This window comes from Gorilla gorilla, chromosome 9, assembly GCF_029281585.2.
Source record: "Gorilla gorilla gorilla isolate KB3781 chromosome 9, NHGRI_mGorGor1-v2.1_pri, whole genome shotgun sequence".
NCBI classification, from domain to species: Eukaryota; Metazoa; Chordata; class Mammalia; order Primates; family Hominidae; genus Gorilla; species Gorilla gorilla.
This window is the reverse complement of record NC_073233.2, coordinates 90,339,537-90,359,439: the sequence shown is the minus strand read 5'-3', so window position 1 is coordinate 90,359,439 and position 19,903 is coordinate 90,339,537. Positions and strand designations below refer to the sequence as shown.

General features: G+C 34.7%; 2 long non-coding RNA genes across 2 annotated transcripts in view; one reads left to right on the top strand and one right to left on the bottom strand.

The window, feature by feature from the left end:
• LOC129525396 (uncharacterized) overlaps nucleotides 1–6,899 on the bottom strand; it is a 30,298-nt gene extending 23,399 nt beyond the window's left edge. Inside the window, exon 1 of the long non-coding RNA XR_008669674.2 lies at nucleotides 6,826–6,899. This is a non-coding gene — a long non-coding RNA (uncharacterized lncRNA). The remainder of the gene's footprint in view (nucleotides 1–6,825) is intronic.
• A 166-nt stretch (nucleotides 6,900–7,065) lies between these two features.
• The window catches only part of LOC109028768 (uncharacterized), a 363,275-nt gene continuing 350,437 nt past the window's right edge, over nucleotides 7,066–19,903 (top strand). The window contains exon 1 of the long non-coding RNA XR_010135401.1: nucleotides 7,066–7,143. This is a non-coding gene — a long non-coding RNA (uncharacterized lncRNA). The remainder of the gene's footprint in view (nucleotides 7,144–19,903) is intronic.

Genomic DNA, 19,903 nt, shown 5'->3' with positions numbered 1-19,903 from the left:
TTTCTCTCTCTTTTTTTAACTTTTATTTTAAGTTTAGGGGTACAAGTGTAGGTTTGTTACATAGGTAAACTTGCATCCAGGGGGTTTATTATACAGATTATTTCATCACCCAAGTATTAAACCTAATACCCATTAGTTATCTTCCCTGATCTTCTCCCTCCTCCCACCCTCCATTCTCCAAAAGGCCTCAGTGTGTGTTGTTTCCCTCTATGCTTCCATGTGTTCTCATCAGTTTGCTCCCATTTATAAGTGAGAACATGTGGTATTTGGTTTTCTGTTCCTGTGTTAGTCTGCTAAGGATAATGGCCTCCAGCTCCATCCATGTCTCTGCAAAAGACATGATCTCCTTCTGTTTTATGGCTGCATAGTATGCCATGGTGTATATGTACCACATTTTCTTTTTCCAGTCTATCATTGATGGGCATTTGGGTTGATCCTCTGTCTTTGCTATTCTGAACAGTGCTGCAATAACCATATGTGTGCATGTGTCTTTATAATAGAATGATTTATATTCCTCTGGGGTATATATCCAGCAATGGGATTGCTGGGTTTAATGGTATTTCTGTCTTCAGGTCTTTTAGGAATTGCCAAACTGTCTTCCACAATGGCTGAACTAATTTACACTCCCATCAACAGTGTATAGGTGTTCCTTTTTCTCCAAAACTTCACCAGCATCTGTTATTTTTTGGCCTTTTAATAATAGCCATTCTGACTGGTGTGAGATGGTGTCTCATTGTGGTTTTGAGTTACATTTCTCTAATGATTGGTGATGCTAAGCATTTTTTCATATGATTGCTGGTTGCATGTATGTCTTCTTTTGAAAAGTGTCTATTCATGTCCTTTTCCCGCTTTCTTATGGGGTTGTCTTTTTCTTGTACATTTGTTTAAATTCCTTATAGATGCTGGATATGAGATCTTTTTTAGATGCCTAGTTTGCAAAAAGTTCCTCCCATTATGTAGATTGTTTACTCCGTTGATATTTTCTTTTGCTGTGCAGAAGCTCTTAAGTTTAATTAGATCCCATTTGTCAATATTCGTTTTTGTTGCAATTGCTTTTGGCATCTTTGTCATGAAATATTTGCCGGTGCCTATGTCCTGAGTTGCATTGCTTAGGTTGTCTTTTTATAGTTTTTATAGTTTTGGATATTACATTTAAGTCTTTAATCCATCTTGAGTTAATTTTTGCATATGGTGTAAAGAAGAGTCCAGTTTCAATCTTCTGCATATGGCTCACCAGTTATTCCAGCACCATTTCTTGAATAGGAAATCCTTTCCCCATTGCTTATGTCAGTTTTGTCAAAGATAAGATAGCTGTAGATGTGCAGTCTTGTTTCAGTGTTCTCTGTTCTGTTCCATTGGTTTATTTGTCTGTCTTTGTACCAGTATCATGCTGTTTTGGTTACTGTAGTGCTATAGTTTGAAGTCGGGTAGCATGATGCCTTGGCTATACAAGCTCTTTTTTGGTTTTATACGTTTTAGAGAGGCATGAGATATCAATCAATATATCCAGAGGTACATTGATTCCATCTGGAAAGGCGGGAAAACTTGAAGCAGGGAGGGCCTTCCAGGTCACAGGTATGTGAGAGCCAAAGTTTACATTATTTTGAGTTTCTGATTAGCCTTTCCAAAGGAGGCAATCCAATATGCATTTATCTCAGTGAGCAGAGGGATGACTCTGAATAGAATGGGAAGCAGGTTTGCTCTAAGCAGTTCCCAGCTTGACTTTTCCCTTTAGCTTAGTGATTTTGGGGGCCCCAAGATTTATTTTCCTTTCACAGTTCCATGTTAATTTTAGAATAGTAAAATATTTTTAAACATATTTTAAAAGATTGAAATTACATAGAGCATAATTTTTGTCCACTATAATAGAAAAAATCTAGAAATCAATAATAGAAAAATATCTAGAAAATATTAATAACTGTATGTAGTACAAATCAAGTCCTCTTTTTCTAAACAACTCATGGTCAAAGAATAATTTATGAGATGAAGAAAATATTTTGAACTGAATAATAATAAAATATGATATCTTAAAACTTGCACACTTCAGGTAAAGCCACAAACTAGGGAAATTAATGGCTTTAAATGCATGCAATTGAAAAGAAGACTGAAAATTTATGATGTTAATATCTATTTTCAGAAAATAGGAAAAAATACATTTTTTGCAAATATACCCAACAAAAATTTGTACACGTAGGCATCAAAAGACCTAACCAGGAGTGTTTATAATAGTTTTTTTTTAAATAGCAAAAACTTGAGAATAAGTAGTATTCATCAACAGCAAAATGAAAAAATAAATTGTAGTATATTTCCCTAATAATGTACTGTACAGCAAAGAGAATAAACAAACTACTGCTACATACTACTATATAGATGAATTTTATATTCTTAACGTGGTGTTAAAGAATTTAGACACAAAATAATTGATATGGTTTTATTTAACCAATTCCAGATATACATGAAAGCAAACTATTATTTTAGAAATCTACTGGGGAGAAGCGGCAATGTGACTGCATGTACTCTGGTAAATAAATAGAACTGACAAGTGTGCTTGTACAGTTCTCCACAGGTATGCAATAATTCAACACAAGCTTTTTAAAAATAATTATGGGATGCCAATAATACTATGACTAGAGTGAAATTTATAGCTTAAATAATCTATTACACAAAGAAAAAGACAAAAATCAGTAAAATAGGTATTCATTTCAAAAAGTAGAAAAGTGACTATAGTCACCCTGTCATTGCCATTAAATTCTATGTCTATGTGATTATTATGCATTGCATGCTTGTATTGGGGTGTCTGATGCACCTCATAGATATACACACTTATGTACCTACAAAAATAAAAAGTAAAATGTAGAAAAATGATAACAAATTAAACTTCAAAAGCAGAGTGTGATAAATTAGAAAGGGATGAGCAAAAATTAAAGAAAAAGAAAAAGAACATATGAGAGATCAATGAATCTAAAATTGATCCTTTAATAAGACCAATAAAATTGACAAGCTGCTGGTGATACTGACAAGAATAAAAGAACAGGCTGGGCAGGGTGGCTCACACCTGTAATCCCAGCACTTTGGGCGGCTGAGGCGGGCGGATCATGGAGTCAAGAGATTGAGACCATCCTGAACAACATGGTGAAACCCTGTCTCTACTAATAATACAACAATTAGCCGGGCGTGGTGGCAGATGCCTATAGTCCCAATTACTCGGGAGGCTGAGGCAGGAGAATCGCTTTAACCCAGGAGGCAGATGTTGCAGTGAGCAGAGATTGCACCACTGCACTCCAGCCTCGTGACAGAGTGAGACTCTGTCTCAAAAACAAACAAACAAAAAATGAAAGAACAAAACACACAACAATACCAGGAATGAGAGTATAATTTCCATTTGAACAGACTTTCAAAATAAAAATTTTTATGCTAATAAATTTATATAAAATGGAGAAAGCCCTAAAAAAATACATCTTACAAATTTTGACACAAAAAGAAATAGAAAATCTGAATCATCTTAGAATTACTGAAGACATTGAATCCATAATTTAAAAACTATCCTGGACAGAAGATACCTTCATCTATAAAATATATAATATATTTAAGAATAAATAACAGTTTGAACTTTTTTTTCCACAGAAGATAGAAAAAGAAGAATGACACTGAAGCTCAGTTTATAAAGGCAATATAATGTTGACATGAAGGCCTACAGGACAGTTAAGAGAGAGAAGACATAGAATCCCAAACTGTAAAAAAGTGTAAGGAACTGAATTATGCAATATATTAAAAAGATAATGTGCATAATTAAGTTGAACTTACTTTATAAGTGCAAACTTATTTGAATATTCAAAAATCTACGTGTCTACTTTATCAACAGACTAAATAAACAAAATAATTATATGAATACATCAATTGACACAGAAAAAGCATTTGACAAAATATAACATCCTTTCAAGATAAAAACTCTCAGCACACTAGAAATAAAGAGGAACTTATTTAATCTGGTGAAGACACCTACCTAGAGCTAACGTCATACTTAAACATGACAAAAACTGAATGCTTTCTTCTTAAACTCAAGGATAAGGCAAAGATGTTGCTCTCTCACTATACACATATTTAACAGTGCTGGAAGATCTAGCCACTGCAATGTGGTAAAAAAAAATTAAATAACTGGAAAGAAAAAATATGACTGTCCTTATTTTCAGACACTAATGCTTGTGAAGGTACAAAACTTCAAGGAATACACACATACACACAAAATCCTGTAACAAGAAAGTGAATTCAGTAAAACTACAGGATACAAGACCAATACATAAAAATCAATTGCATTTCTACATACTGACAACAAACAAGTGGAATCCAAAAAAATAGCATTTACAATTACCCTAAAAAATGAAATATTTACGTATAACTCTTATAAAACATGATCAAAATCTGATAAAAATTATGAAACACTGATAAAAGAAATAAAAAAATTACCTACATATTTGGGAATCATGAATTGAAAGGCTCATCATAGTATATATGACAATTTTTCTTAAATTGATATTTAGTTTTAATATACATTGTCAGAATTTCAAGTGCTTTTGTAGACATAGACAGTTTATTCTAAAATTTATGTGTAAATGGAAAGGCCCTAGAATAGCTCAAACAATTTTGAAAAGAGGAATAAAGTGGGAAGAATTACTTTGCCTAATCATAAGGCTTGCTATATAGTTTTAGTAATTAAGACATTGTGGTACCGTCACAGAAATAAACACATTGATCAATGGGACACAATAGAAAACTCAAAGATAGATCTATACAAATGTCCTCAATCAGTTTTTGACAAATGAACACGCACAATTCAATGGAGAAAGGATAAGACTTTCAACATACAATGCTGTAGTAATTGGGCATCCAACAGCCACTCCCCAACCCCCTCCCCTGCAAAAACAAAAACGACAAAAAAAAAAGGAAAAGAAAAAGAGAACCTTAAACTAAACCTCACGCATTATACAGAAATTAACTAAAAATGAATTATATACTTAAACATAAAATTTAAACCTATAAAACTATTAGAAAAGACCATAGGAAAAAATTTTCAGGAACTAGAAGTAGGTAAAGGGTTCTTAGATTAACATCAAAAGCACAATCTATAAAAGAAAAAATAGATTGATTGTTAAAATGATGAAAAAACAAATTATAGAGTTGAAGAAATATTTGCAAATTACATATCTGAAAAAAAGCCTTGAATCTAGAATACAAAAAGAACTCTCAAAACTCAACATTAAACAGTCAAGTTGTGTGCAAAAAACGTACGGAGATTTCACTGAAAATGATGTATAGATGATAAACATGAGAAAAATATCCAATATTATTAGCCATTAGAGAAATGCAAATTAAGATTACAATGTGATATCCACCTACTAGTATTACTGAAAAAAAAATAGTGATAATACCAAATTCTGGCAAAAATGTGAGAAACTGGATCACTTATGCATCCCTGGTAGGAATGAAAATGGTGCGACCCATCTGAAAACTAGTTTGGCAGTTCATTTCAAAACTAAAAATGGACTTATAAAATGACCTAGCAGTTGTATTTGGGCATTTATCTTGGAGAAATGAAGACTTATTTTTCACACAAGAAATTATAAATTAGTCTTCACAGAAACATTATTCTTAATAGCTTCAAATTGGAAACACTCCAAAAGTCCTGTAATGGGTGAATGGTTAAACAAATTGTGATGTATCCATGCCATGAAACTCTACTCAGCAATTAAAAAGGAACAAACTTGATATTAATACATGCAACAACTTGGATCAACCTCAAGGAATTTCACCTAATAGAAAAAGTTCAATCCCAAAAGGATACAAATTGGATGATTTAAAATAATGTAACATTGATGAAATAGAATAATTATGGGTATGGAGAACAGATTCATGTTTTCTAGGAGTTAAGTATTGGGGAGGGAATAGGGAGGGCTACAGAGAGATAATGTGAGAGAGTCCTGTGTTGGTGAGTATTAGTTGAGTATTAGGATTGTGATGGTGGTTACAGGAGGATATCTGTGTGATAAAATTGCAGTTGTTCACACATGAATGAGTGCAGGTAAGATTGGTGAAATCTGAATAAGCTCTATAGCTTATCGTAATGTAAATTTCTTGTACTAGATTTGTATAAGATGTTAACATTGGGGAAGCCTGGATCAAGCATATACAGGACATCTCTGGGTATTTCCTTGCAACCTTCTGTGAATCTATAATTAGAATCTATAATTATTCAAAATAGAAAGTTTAAAAATCTATGCAATTAATCCCATTAACAAAATAAAACATGAAGTTTGTGTGATCATCTCAGAAGATGGAGAAAAAGTTTAAATAGATTCAACAGGAAGTTATATTTAAAAAGAGAATTATTAGGTAACTATTAATAGAGAGAACTTCCGGCTGGGCGCAGTGGCTCACGCCTGTAATCCCAGCACTTTGGGAGGCCGAGGCGGGCAGATCACGAGGTCAGGAAATCGAGACCATCCTGGCTAACACGGTGAAACCCCGTCTCCATTAAAAATACAAAAAATTAGCCGGGTATGGTGGCGGGCGCCTGTAGTCCCAGCTACTCGGGAGACTGAGGCAGGAGAATGGCGTGAACCCGGGAGGCGGAGCTTGCAGTGAGCCGACATCGCGCCGCTGCACTAAGGCCTGGAAGACAGAGCGAGACTCTGTCTCAAAAAAAAAAAAAAAAAAAAAAGCGGGAACTTCCTTAAATCTAACAAGGGGTACCTTTAAAAAAGCTTATAGAAAACATGCTAAGTGGTGAAATATTGAAAGCTTTTCTTTTAAACAATACAAGATACTCACTGCTGTGGCTTGAATGTTTGTATCCCCTCCATAATTAATGTAGAAACGGAATCCCCGAAGCAACAGTATTGAGATGTGGCTTTCTGGTAAGGATTAGGTCATAAGGGCTCTACCCTCATGAATGGGATTCATGACCTTATAAAAGGGCCAGGGGGGATTAGACGGGACATTTTTGCCCTTCCATCATGTGAGGACACAGTGTTTGTTCCCTCTAGGGGACACAACAGCAAGGCACCTTCTTGAGTCCTAGAAGACGGGGTCCTCACCAAACACCAAACCTGCTGGCACCTTGATCTTGAACTTTCAGTCTCCAGAACTGTGAGAAATATTGTCTTATGTAAATTACTCAATCTGTGGTATTCTGTCATAGAAACAGGAACAGACCTAGTAACCCAATCACTACTTCTATTTGATTTTGTATTGGAGATCCTGGCCATTGTAGTAAGACAAGATGAATAAAAGTTATGAAGTTTGGAAAGACAGAAGAATCATTGTTAAATAATAAAGAATTGCCTTTATTTTCAGATGATTAGATTGAGTAAATAGGAAATAAAAAATACAGATAAATTACTGGAATTAAATGATTAGCCTTGCTGGTAATATGACTAATACGAAAATGTAAAATATGACTATTTTGTTTGTATGTGCTACTGATAAAATGTTAGAAAGCAAAATTTATAAAAAGATTCAACTTAGAGTACTATCAAAAATATGTATATAAGAATATATTTTATATACAGCACCTTTTAATAAAAACTGCCAAATATTAACAAGTTAAACTAAAATGACGTTAATATTAATAAATGAAATCAGTCTAAATATTGCCAGTTATCCTTGAATTGATCTATATAGGTTTGATACAATCTGAATCAAAATTCTAAAAAATTTTTTGGTGTAATTTGGAAAACTAAATCTGAAATTTATATATAAATGCAAAGGATCAAGAAGAATTGAGACACTCTTATGGAAGAACGAGGTAGGAAGACTTTTTCTACCAAATGTTGAGCCTTGTTATAGAGCTACAGTTTGATGTAGGCCTAGAAACAGAGAACAAGACCAAGAGGATAGTATTAAGAACCCCAGGAACAAATCCATACTTACATGGACACTTGGTTTTGCGTAAAAATAATATTGCAGAATGGTATAATAATGAAAGTTGATTATCAAGTGAATATTCATATTAAACAAAGGAAATTTGAAACCTATCTAATGACATAAACAAAATTTAGGTAGATTGTAGATCTAAATATGAAAACAATAAAACTTCTGGAACATAATATAAGAAAATACCTTTACGATCTTAGGTTAGATAAAAAATTTATTTAAAAAATCACTGATTACAAAAGCAATGATTGTTAGGTTGGACTGCATTAAAATGAAGATCTACTGCTATGTATCCAGAAAAATATTTTAAAAAGCATCATCAAGAGAATGAAAATACAAGGCACAAAATGGAGGGAACTTTTTGCAATACATATTATAGCAAAAGATTCATATTCAGAGTACATAAAAAAATCTGCAACTTAATAAGTAAAAAGGTAAAAACAAATTCAGTAGAAAAATTGTCAGGAGCCCTGAACAGACATTTTAGCAAAGAGGCTATACAAATGGCCAATAATCATACATATTAAAATTGACACGATGAAAATGAACTACAGTTAAAATGCTGGCAATATCAAGTGTTGTTTGAGATGTGAAACTCAGCTGAAATTCACATACACTGCTGGCGAGAATGTAATTTAGTAAAGCCAGTTTGGAAAACTATTTGGCATTGTCTGCTAAGTGGGACATAGGCCTTATCTGGAATCAAACAATTCTCTCAAGTGTATAATAAGCAGAAATGTGTGCATTTGGGCACTGAAAGACATCTACATAAATATTTATATGAGTATTCTTAATAACAAACTGGGAATAACCCAAATTTCCATTAAAAATAATTATGATATATTGACATTATGTAATGCTCAGCAACATCAAAAGTTAGTGAACAATATGAGTATATTTCACAAAAATAATTATGTGTTGAAAGAACTCAGGGAACCAATAATATATACGATTTCATTCCATTTACACAAAGTTTAGAAAACAAATTGCATATAATTAAAAAAAATTATTTTGAAATAATTTTAGATTTTCAGAGGAGTGGCAAAGGTTCCCTTCTTCTAGGTTCCCTTCATGTTAACATGTTATATAGCCATAGTATATTTATCAAAACTAAGAAATTAACATTGGTCTAATACCATAAACTGAACTATAGAGTCTCTTCAGATTTCACCTGTGTTTTAAAAATTTTATTTAATGTTGACAAATTATAATTGCATATATTTACGGGGTACAAAGTGATATTACCATATATGTACACAATGTGGAATGATTGAAATCAAGGTAATTAGCATATCACCTCAAATACTTTTCATTTATTCCTTCTGTCTGATAGAAAACTTATATCCTTTAATCAACACCTCCCTATTCCCACCTCCCGCTCCCTAACTTCTGCTAAACACCATTCTACTCTGTTTCACCTGTGTGTTTGAACTAATGTTCATTTTCTGTTCCAGCATACATTTAGTCATCATGTTTCCTCAGTCTGTCTGTGTTTATCATGACTGGTATTTTTGAAGAGAATTGGCCTGTTACACTGTAGAATTTGCCTACAATTGAGTTTGTCTACTTTTTCTTAATTAGACTTGTGTTATAGACTTTTGGGAAGAACACCACAGAGTAGAGTGTCATAGCTGGGGAACACTCATTGAATCATAGCAGGGGATGAGGGGGATAATATTAACAAGACTTATTACCGGTGATGTTATCCTTGATCACTTGGTTAAGGTGGTGTCTGCCAGGCTTCTCCACTGCAAAGTTGCTACTTTTCCTTTACTATAAGCCATTCTTTTTTTTTTTTTTTTTTTTTCGGAGACTGAGTCTTGCTCTGTCATACAGGTTGGAGTGTAGTGGCATGATCTCGGCTCACTGCAAGCTCTGCCCCCCAGGTTCAAGTGATTCTCCTGCCTCAGCCTCCCGAGTAGCTGGGACTACAGGCACCCACCACCATGCCCAGCTAATTACTATAAGCCGTTCTTTAGAAGCAAATCATTAAGTCCAGCCCATATTCAAGGACAGAAAAATTAAACTTTTACTTCCTAGAAGGAGTTTGTGGACATGAGTTAAAACTACCACAGTAGCCAAAATATTTTGGAAGAGATATTTTGAGGCGATAGAAATATCCTGTTGCTCCTTAAAAAGTTTTGCCCACTAATTTTAACATTTATTAGCATATCTTTTATGCAACAATTATTATTGTGGTGGTGTTTTATTGGTAATTTTTATTTCACTTATTCTTTTCTATATTTATTATTTGTAATTCTTTTGTGAGGAAGATTTGTTTCTCCATTTATTTATTCAATAATTTATTTATATTAATATAGGCTCATGGATATTTATTTTATTTTTAGCTTATAATCCAATAGTATCATTATTTACCTTGTTGACAAAATTGTTCCAGATGTGGTCACTGGGAACTTTCAGGTTGGCTCCTCAAACTTTTTGAGGAGTCTTTTTTTTTCTCTCTAATTTTGAGCACTACCTTATTTTCTGACATTACACAATGCTCCAGGCTCATCTTTTTTCACTACTTATCCTAGCCCTATAATCAGTCATTTCTCCAAGGATCTCTGGTTTCTTTCATTGAATAATAGTATTTAGATGTAAAGATCTGGGTACTATGTGTATTTTTTGCAACTGGGGTGTTACTGATTCTCGGCTCTCTTAGTGGACAAAGACAGTCAATATATGTCTGTATACTAACTCATGTATACGTACATATTTATCGCTATCTATCCATCTATCTATCATTTTCCTATCTGTCTTCCTATCTAGCCTCCTATCTATCTAAATGAATATGTGTTCATGCTGATATCTCGGCCTGTAATCCAGCACACCAGAGTCCTTTCTAGCCTTCCCCACTTATTTATTTATAACTTCTTTCTCTGACAGTGAAAAACTTTGGTCTTATTGACAAATGACTTAGTTACGTGTTGAATCCTAGAACACATGTAGTTTCAGAACTGCTAACCCACACCCTGATGAGAAACACATTTATCAGTGAAAGTAGGGTGTTTATGTATAGTTTTATTTAGCCTTATTCTTTCCAGTGGAAACATTGTTTTCAAAAGTTACTTAATTCCTCCGCCCCTCTCCCGCTTACTTCAGTTTTACATTGTTAGTACAGTTAAATTCTTCTTCACAGTCTACATTCCATCCTGGGATCCTCAGTCATTCTGGTGGATAACATTTATACTTTTATACATTCTATATTTTATACATTCTATAGCTATGAAACTAAGAAAGTAATTAAAATTAAAATGACTAATTATTGCCTTTGGGGAGATGAGAGAACATGGAGATTTTCTGGAGTACTGGCAAGGTTCATTTGTTTGTTTTTAACTTAGGATGGTCATTACATTTTTTTTCATTCAGTAAATCATTGAGCTTTAGTTTTTAAGTGGACTTTTATTTGTATGTGTCATATTTTACAATAACATGTTTTTTAAAAGCATATTCTGAAACACTATATAGCACAGCCCTTAGTTTTTCTATCTATAAAATGTGAATAATAATTCTTATTCTGATTACTTGGTAAAATTTTTAGGAAAATAAAATTGGTAAATTAACTTTAGATTATTTTGTAAAATTAAAACAAGTTATAACAAAGAATGTTACTTGATTATCAGTAACCAATTTTTTTCTACCCTAGTTATAAAACTTCAACTTTTCCATGGTAGCAGTGGGCACAACAGATGACTCTATTGTTTTGAGGGTTTTTCAGGAAATACTTTAAATAAGATTGATTTAGCAGGGAGAAATATCCTCCCCTTTTTCTTTTGTTTTTATTATTCTTATTGGCTGGAATGCAGACATGATGGCATAACTTTTACGGTGATATCATGACTTTGAGGATGGAATCCATTTGGCAAAGATGGTAAAACAGAAGTAAAGAAGAAACCTGGTTCCCTGATAACTAGATAGATTCAGGAATGAAATTTTAGGCTTTGGTGGATTGCTGACTAGGCATGTTTTTGGGTGGACTGGAATTTTGAAGCCAATATCAAGTAGTCTAATAGTTATTGTGTTTCATAGTTTACAAAGTTGCTGCCATGGATATTAAACTCAAGTAGTCCTAAAAATAACTCTATGTAGTGGACATAATTTGTTTCATTTTTCAGATGAGGAAAAAGAATGAGGTTACTGAATTTGTCTGAGGAGATATAACAGAGCTAGAATTTGAATCCTAGGTTTCTGACTCCATGGACACTGTTCTGCCTAGTATACCATTCTATAGGAATCCTAAAATTCTAAGAATCCATTTGCCAAATCAGTATGGTGTTTGCCATTGCAGTCCACTCACAGAAAGATGGGTCTCCTTTGAATCAGTCCTTGGCTGTGCTTTTTGGCTGCTGAGTTGTGATCTAGTCACATTCAAGCCAGTGTGTCTGCGGCCTGGGCTAGACACAGAAAGAACCAGAGTAAACTCAAAAGAGATAATTTCATCTCATTGATTTTGGTGACAACCCTATTGCATTTAGGCAGAAGTTAAAGGATAATTGTGTTGTGGACAAGAGACATTGATATTTACTAACACAATAATAGTGAGTAAGATTGTTCCTAAAAGTATGTGGTTTCTAGTTACATTGGGATTGAGTTATATTCACTGTACATTTACTGAGCAGCTATAATTTTATTTGTAACTTACGTGTTTAGGCTGGGCGTGGTGGCTCACACCTGTAATCCCAGCACTTTGGGAGGCTGAGGCGGTCAGATCATGACGTTGGGAGATTGAGACCATCCTGGCTAACACAGTGAAACCCCGTCTCTACTAAAAATACAAAAAAAAAAAAAATTAGCCAGGTGTGGTGGCATGCACCTGTAGTCCCAGCTACTTGGGAGGCCGAGGCAGGAGAATGGTGTGAGCTGGGGGGGGCAGAGTTTGCAGTGAGCTGAGGTCATACCACTGCACTACAGCCTGGGTGACAGGGCGAAACTCGGTCTCAAAAAAAGAAAAAGAAAAAACGAAAGAACTTACTTGTTTACCTATCACCATGTTCTGAAACTACTTAATTTTTTGTTTCCTCGTGTATAAAATGAGGATAATAATATAACCTATTTCATGAGGATGTTATGAGTATTAAATGAGACAGTAGATCTGTATCTCTTTTAAATGTCCTGGAATATAGTAGGGTCTCAAAAATGCCTATTATTACAATTATTGTTATTATCATCTGTAAAGTAAACATAATTTCTACCTCATAAGGTTGTTTTCAAGATTTATATGGGACAGCTAGCAGATTTTCTTTTTGCTTCTAATTGAACTGGTGAAGGAGAAAGACTTAGCAAGAAGTTTTCCAGAAGGAAGTAATAGTCAAGCTGAGTCATGATAGAGTGGAAGAGTTTCAAGAATCACATGAAATGCATGACTTATAAGTAGAGGAACCATTTGTTCTTCCATTTTACAAATATTTATTGAGTACTTACTGTGTTCCAGGATAGTGTAGTGGTTAAGTAAATAAGATCTGGAACCAGGACTTCTGTGTTTGAATTTTGAATAGTTGTTCTATTACGTGGAAGGTGTGTGAACCTGAGTAGCTTACTTAAGCTCTTAGGGCCTCTTATTAACATTAGATTTCATAAATCAAGGATATTTATTATAATTATATGTTAGCTTTTAAAAGAATTGATTTTGTTGCAATTGCTTTTGGGGACTTAGCCAAAAATCCTTTGCCAAGGCTGAGTTCAAGAAGAGTATTTCCTAGGTTGTCTTCCAGGATTTTTGTAGTTTGATAGATTAGTGGGAACTAATTAAACTAAAGAACTTCTGCACAGCAAGAGAAACTATCAACAGAGCAAACAGGCAACCTACAGAATGGAAGAGCATATTTGCAAACTATGCATCTGACAAAAACCTAATATCTAGAATCTATAAGGAACTGAAATCAACAGGCAAAAAATAAATAACTCCATTAAAAATGGACAAAGGACATGAACAGACACTTTTCAAAAGAAGACATACAAGTGGCCAACACACATGAAAAAATGCTCAACATTACTAATCATCAGAAAAATGCAAATCAGAACCACAGTGAGATACGACCTCACACGGGTTATAATGGCTATTATTTAAAAGTAAAAAAACAACAGATGCTGGCAAGGCTGCAGAGAAAAGAGAACGCTTATACACTGTTGGTTGGAATGTAAGTTAGTTCAGCCTCTGTGGAAAGCAGTTTGGAGATTTCTCAAATAACTTAAAACAGAGCTACCATTAAAACCAGCAATCCTATTACAGGATATATACCCCTGCAAAAAATCATTCTACAAAAAGACACACGCCCTTATATTTTTACAGCTGTGCTATTCCTGATGGCAAAGACATGCAGTCAACCTAGGTGCCCATCAATGGTAGATCGGATGAAGAAAATATGGTACATATACACCATGGAATACCATGCAGCCATAAAATAGAAAGAAATCATGCCCTTTGCAGCAACATGGATGGAGCTGAAGGTCATAATCCTAAGCAAATGAACACAGAAACAGAAAACCAAATATTGCATGTTCTCACTTATAAGTGGGAGCTAAACACTGAGCACACACGGACATAAAGGTGGGAAAAATAGACACTGTAGACCACTAGAGGGTGGGAGAATGGGTTTAAAAATGACATATTGGGTACTATGTTCACTACCTGGGTGTTGAAATCCATACTCCAAATCTTAGCATTATGTAACATCCCCATGTAACCAACATGCACCTGTACCCCTGTATCTAAAATAAAATTTGAAATAATCAAAAATAAAATAATTGAAACTTGCAAAATAGTAGTTTTCACATCCTTAAAAGGGAAGAAAATAAAGTTGCTGTAAGGATTAAATTGGCTCACATATTAAAGCATTTTAGATCAGAACCTGGTATAGTGTGAGTACTCAATAAATATGAGTTGTGATTATTGCATGTTTACTGCCGTGGGTCTCAAGGATATAATGACAAAAATATATGCGTGGGGAGATAGTGACATGGACATATGATGTTAAAAATGTAATAATTTGGCCTTAAATCTGAGTAAGGAGTTCAGCGAGGACATGGTAATGGGGACTGATAGTGAGTGAGAAGGTGTCTCTTAGAAGTGTTGATGGTGTCAGGGAATTATGGCAGTTGAGCACTGACAGAGGAGAGCTGGAAGATCAGGAAGTGGTCATCAGAGGCAGGAAACTTGGAATAAAGGGTTAAGAGTTCGCGCTGTTTTTGGTGGGATGTCAAATGAATGAACATGGTGGCTGAGGTGAAGAGGAGGAAGGGATCTTTGAAGAAAAGATTGAGGAACTGAGAGCCAAAGGAATTGGATGGCTTATACACATCAATGTAAAAGACGTTTAATAGAAAACTAGTACTTATTAAATATGTAAATTAAAAAGTCAAGCCAAAGTAGAGATTGAGCTTGTCGGTCTATGAGTAACCTCGTTTGTGTTTGCTTAGCTGTCTGATGGAAATTTGGTTTGAAGTGTTAAGTTTAGGGGTTCCTTAGAATGTAAAATTCATGAAGGCAGGGGTATTTGTAAGGTTTTGTTCACTGATATGCTCTAAAAGTGTCCAGAACAGTGTCTGGCATGTGGAAGGTATTCAATAACTACTGAATCAATGAATGGGTATCATGAAGGACTCTGACCACAAAAAGAATAAGAACTGGATTTTGCAGGCAGTGGTCAGCCTAGAGGAGTTTCTAAGCAAGGGGCTGGAATAACCCTAGTTGTGCTTCAGGAGGATTCATTCTGCAGTGACAGGTGAGAGACACAAGTGAGGAAGAGAAATGTAAGCATTAACATGAGGGCATAGGCGGTAGGGAATGGAGGGGAGGGAAATGTTAGAGAAAGGCAAGTGAAAAGTAGGTACGAAGGCATTAAATTCTGGCCACTATGCATAGCAAATTTGAAAAGATTACCTAGATGCAAATATTTCTTTTAACGTTTGACATTCACAAGTCCTTTTCTTACAGCCTGCTTCTTCCATCAATATCTTCTACAGTTGATTAAATACAGGACAGAAAATGGAATACGTCAGCCTGACATTTTCTGAATCCAGGCTCTTGTCATAGGACGAATGTTGCCGTTTGTTATTAAAACACTCCTGCCTGCACCTCCCATCAGTAAAATAACTTTTCCCCCTCAAGCCCATTGGGGGTTTACTTTGTCCTTCATAACACAATCTGCAAATTAGCAGTGATCCCCTAATTTATCTCTGTGATGCTGTGCTCATTTTATTTATAATCCAGAGGCAATTAAAATCGCTTTTGTACAGCATTGTCCTGATGACAGATGTGTGGCTGCCACTCCAACACATGATGGCTGACATAAATCATTTGACAATCAAAGTGTCTGCTGACTTGCTAGTCTCTAGTTACAGCAGATACCACCCCAGACAGAGTGACAGGGACATTCTTCACAGAAGCCTCATTTTAGTTAACTGCTTTACTCTGCTCCAGTTCTGGAATCTTGACAGCTTGGCTACTTTGTGACAGCTGGGAAATTCTTCATGTGGCTTTCACAAGCCACCAAGGGTCAGTCTACCCTTCATTCCCACCTCTATAGGTTTCTAGTAGCTTTCTAACAGGGCATGCAAGAGCTTCACGGTTTGGACCCAATCTATCACTCTGGCCTTGACACCAGCCTTGTGACTCCTTTCTCCCCAACCAATCCACCAAATCGTACAGTCTATACTCACCACTCTACCTGCAGTTCCCTGCACATGATGATCTCCTTCTTGGCTATGCCCTTGAATACAAGGTTTCATAACCTTGAAACAATTTTCTTCCCACATTCTCCACCCAGTAAAAATAATCCTACTTGTCTTTGAAGACTCAGCTTAGTTGTTTGTTCTTGCCTCTGTGAGGCATTTACAACCCATTTTTCTTACATACAACAAGTTTCTCCTCCTTCTCTGCTTCCAAAATAATGTAATTTATTTTTTATCAGTTCATAGAGTTGCTTAAATCATATTCGTCGTTTCACAGGGTTATAATCATTATTTGTATGCAAAAGACTGCTCCTTTAATTTCACATTATTATTCTGTTCACCATGTCATCTTTTTACTTCTAATCTCTACCCAATGGGTAGTCCCTCTGATGAATGTTATTTATGTTCTTAGCTATGCATAAATTTTTAAAAATTATATAGTTTCATTTTGTTTGTATATGTTTTAAGTTTTCATATGTATGCTAAAATGTATTTTCTTCTTTTTTACTGTACGATTAGGTTTTAATATGTATCTATATTATATATACCATATACTTAATCCATTGATCCTAAAAGAAGTATGGAGAAGATAGAAAAAATACAAGCATTTCCCTCATTACTAATGAGTTTTAGCATGTCTTTATATACTTATAGCCATTTGGGTAAATAATTCTGAATTATTTATATCTTTTGTCGTTTTGTCTTTTTTTTGGCTGAATTACTCTATCAGATTCTGAGTGGGTGTATATTAACATCTCCAACTATAATTTTATTTAATCTTTACCTATTTATGTCAACTGTTTCTTATATAGATTGGAAAAATAGTGTTAAATTTGTATAAAAAGTATGATTTTTTTACACAATTTATTGCTCATTATACCAATATGTGGCAGCTCTTCTTATAGTTCTCATGTTTTCCAAACTAAATTATATTTTGACTGATATAAAATTGCTAACCATGACTTTTGTTTGGATTATCTTTATTTATTTGTGTGTTTACTAACTTGGTATATTATTTTGTTTTAAAATTATCTTACACAGCTAATAAATTTCTGGATTTTGCTTTTTTAGCTAATTTGAGAGTCTCTGTCTTTTGATATAAGTTTAACTCATTTATAGTGCCATATATATATATAAAATATATATAAAATATATATATATAAAATATATATATATATATTTTTTTTTTTTCTCGGAGGGAGTCTTACTCTGTCACCTGGGCTGGAGTGCAGTGGCAGGATCTCACCTTACTGCAGCCTTCATCTCCCAGGGTTCAAGCAACAATCCTGCCTCAGCCTCCTGAGTAGCTGGGATTACAGGAGTGCGCCACTACACCCAGCTCATTTTTGTATTTTTTTGTTGTTGTTTAGTAGAGACGGGGTCTCACCATGTTGGCCAGGCTAGTCTCAAACTCCTGACCTCAAATTATCCACTTGCCTCAGCCTCCCAAAGTGCTGGGATTACAGGTGTGTCACCATACCTGGCCTATAGTACCATAATTAATGTTAAATTTAAACTATTATTTGTGAAGTAGTTTAACATCTATGAAATTTTCAGTTATAATTTTATGATATTCTCAGTTATAATTTAAAAATATTTTTCATCTATTATTATTTTTCTTTCCTCTGGTACTAATGATTTTTAAAAATCTGTCTATCTCTGTTATTCCTGATGGCTTTTGGAAGAGTCCATTATCCTGATTTCCAAGCTCACTAATTTATTCTTTGAATAGATCCATTCTGCTAATTCAACCAATTAATTGAACTCTTTATTATAACTATTATAGTTTTCTTGATGCCCTCTGCTCTTGTTCCTGCTCATTTCCCCTGGTATCCTCCTTTATTTGTTTGGTAATATTATTTTATTATTTTTTTTTGAGATGGAGTCTCGCTGTGTCACCCAGGCTGGAGTGCAGTCATGCGATCTTGGCTTACTGCATCCTCCGCCTCCTGGGTTCAAGCAATTCTCTTGCCTCAGCCTCCCAAGTAACTGGGATTACAAGTACACACCACCACCCCCAGCTAATTTTTTTTTTTTTGTATTTTAGTAGAGACAGGGTTTCACCATTTTGCCCAGGCTGGTCTTGAACTTCTGAGCTCAGGCAATCCACCCACCTCGGCCTCCCAAAGTGCTAGGATTACAGGCATGAGCCACCATGCCCAGCCTGTTTGGTAATATTTAATATGGTTATTTTGAGTTATTATTTGATTAGTTCATTAAGACTGTTTCAAATAATGTAGATTGTATAGCTTTTTCTAATATTTGTATTTTGTATATCGTTCTTTTTCCAAGTGAATAGTCCCCTGAAAATATCAGCTAATTTGGTAGGTAATGCCTATTTGCAGAGAGGAATGGGATCTTATGGCATAACTCTCTTTTGCTCTGGACTGTCATTTCTGTCTCCACTTTTCCCCAATCTTCCCCCTGACACCCCAGGACCCAGTCACTGTGTCTATCCAGGAATTTCTCATAGATTTTTAGATCAGTATCTGGGATCCACCAACTTTCTTCCTATCACTTCTGTGGCATCTCTAATTCAGTATTCAGGAGCAGCACATGCTATTGCACCAAGTTATGAACTGATCGGAAGTAGGATATATATGTCTTTTTCATTATGTATCCTGAAGGCTGGAGACTGTATCTTATTTCTATTAAGTACCTATATATGAACACACGGTAATCATTTAATGTATGCTTGTCTATAATAAAGGAATAAAATTGACACCTCAAAAAAATCCAATCCTTAGGGAACACAAAAATAAATTTGACATTTGTTACAAGTCAACAAAACATAGATTAATTGTAGTATGTCAGAAAGGAGAATTTAATGAACTCCTGCTATCTTTTCAAACCTTGTTAAAAACCCTTCTAAAATAAATTATTTTAATTTGTTTGGTTTGGTCAAATTAGCATAAATGATTCAGATAATTAAAGATTTTCAAGAGTTCAGAAACAGGATTATGAAGATATTTCTGGCTAACTGTTGCTAACTTATAAATGAAAACTAAAATAAAAATTTGTCTTAGCCTCCTCAGGCCTATTGGCTTTAATTGTCTGTGGGATGTCTTCATGGCTTCTCTGCTCTGTCCCTCTGTCTATAAAAGTGTTTTTTAGCTAGGAGAGATTTTGTTTCTCTTAACCACAGGGCTCATTTGGCAATGTTGGAGACTGGATAGAGGCTAGGGATGGTACTAAACATCTTACAATGCACAGAACAGCTCCCGACAACAAAGAATTGTCTGGTCTGAATTGTGAATACACTGCTGTTGAGAAACCCTTGATTGCAAGGATTCTGATCTCA